The sequence below is a fragment of the Zingiber officinale genome, chromosome 3A, assembly GCF_018446385.1.
Source record: "Zingiber officinale cultivar Zhangliang chromosome 3A, Zo_v1.1, whole genome shotgun sequence".
Lineage (NCBI taxonomy): Eukaryota > Viridiplantae > Streptophyta > Magnoliopsida > Zingiberales > Zingiberaceae > Zingiber > Zingiber officinale.
The window spans coordinates 9,174,097-9,176,077 of NC_055990.1; the positions used below are offsets into that span (position 1 = coordinate 9,174,097).

The 1,981-nt window shown below is 42.7% G+C and overlaps 1 long non-coding RNA gene across 1 annotated transcript; it reads left to right on the forward strand.

The window, feature by feature from the left end:
• The first annotated feature begins 221 nt into the window (after positions 1 to 221).
• On the forward strand, positions 222 to 1,592 carry LOC122053544. Its single transcript, XR_006132226.1, has 3 exons — positions 222 to 860; positions 946 to 1,010; positions 1,528 to 1,592. It is a non-coding gene; the product is annotated as an uncharacterized LOC122053544 (long non-coding RNA).
• The last annotated feature ends 389 nt before the right edge of the window (positions 1,593 to 1,981 follow it).

A 1,981-nucleotide genomic window follows, 5' to 3' on the forward strand; every position in this document is an offset into this window, starting at 1 on the left:
AAATCTAATTAGATTTTTTTCAGAAATTTTTAGAAATTTTTCGAGATTTAAACGGAGTCCTTATGACCCGTTTTGAGGGGATGGATTTGGGGTAGAATAAAGAGCCTGTTTGGGATACCCATTTAAATGGGAGTTGATTAAGGATTAAACTTAGGGTTTAAATAAATTAAACCTAAGTTTATTTTATTTTATTTCCTTTTTTCCCTTTATTTTCCCCGATCCTTTTTCTTCCCCCAATTCCCGAGAACCTCTCTTCCCCGATCTCCTCCTCTTCACATCGCGCCCGACTCTTGCCTCCTCTCCCGATTCTTTCTCGTCGCCGGTTGACATCGCCGACTCCGGGAGCCACCGACCGACTTCTCCTCTTCGTTGGCTCAGCCCCATCGTCGATTGCCAGCAAGATCGCCACGACCGGCCGGATTCACTCCTCCTCTCACGACTCTGCCCTAGGTCGCCGACTGCGCCTCCTCACGCCACCGCACGTCGACGCCATCGCCGATCTTGTGTTTCTATTTCCCCTCTACCTCTCCTCTACCAACACCAGCCACTCGCGGGATGATTCCGGTGCCCCGATCCAGTGCCAGACCTCTCCCTCTCGCGTCTCTGCTGATGCCGTGGGAGCCCGATGTCGAGCCACAGTGCCGTCGACTTCGATCAACCCACCACTGATCAAAAGGGAGAGGATCTGAACCCTAGTTCGGTCCCTCATTGCCTCATACGCGTGCTGTGGTGTCGACCAATGGAGCCTCTGTTCCAACCGAGATTGTGTTGCCATCTACACTGTCATCGGCCATTTGTTTCAAGAAATGCGTACTAGGCCAGTGAACCATTGGAGAAGGGGTTATTAACATGGAACTAAGGTATGATCTGTTCAATACCGAGTTAATAGGGGATTGTTCTGTTGTTGTATTGGATTGATTCTTGAAGGAATGGATTCTTTGTTAGGGTGGATATCGGCAGAGCAATGTTTGGCTAAGGGATAGACATCTGATCGCTGTCTGCACATCAGGGTAAGTGTGCTTCTTCTGATCTCTTAATGATCTATTTTGTTGGGATTGCTAATGGTTATGAGATTTTGTGGAAGGATTATGAAAAGGGGATGGGTTTGGAATTGGGGTTTTAGTGGAGTTAACTGTGCTTAGTTGTAATTCGTAGATTGATTAGGGTTTGTATTGGGTTGGAATTTGTGGATATGATGATTGGTTGATATAGATTGTTATGTGATCATTCTTTGGATCATTGGATTGATTGTTGGTTGGGTTATCAAATGTGGTGGCTTGGTTAGTTGTTGGATGATGATAATGAGTTAGGTGAGTTGGATTTAAGAAGTGTTGATTAGTGAGTTTTGGATTGATTAATAGATTGTATATTTTGTTTGGATCTAGAAGGAGTTGGATTAAGGATTGTTTGGAGGATTAATCAGAGATCGGACTTGATTAGAGTGATCCTAATTGGGTCAGGGATTTTATTTATCCATTTAATTCATATAAATTTAGCTAAATAAAATATATATATTGATTGATGCAGGACTTGGAGTCGGGACGAGCGTCTCGACGCGGAAGTACTTAGCACGATCTACACTTTGAGGCGGGTACTTCTTCCTTTACCTCTATATAGTTTCTTTGAAACTTAGTGCATGGTTATTGTTGGATGATTAGACCGCTTTATCTTATATCGTGCTTGTTTGTTGATTTCCCGTTTGAGACTTATGCTTGAACATTGTGATGATCCATTAAATTCATATACAGTCTCAACTCTTGATATCTACTCTGTTGTGATAACTCGTGTAGAGTAGGTCTTGTAGGGATTGTACGTAGGGTGGTATGTGTATAGGAGTCATCATGTTGACCGTGCATTTGCATGTTGTATGTACACACGTATTTGGTATGTACTTTTGGAGGAGTTGTGTTGATTGTATGTTTGGGGTATATACATATGTCTGTTGTGTTTTTACTGAAGGATTTATGTTGATTATACATAT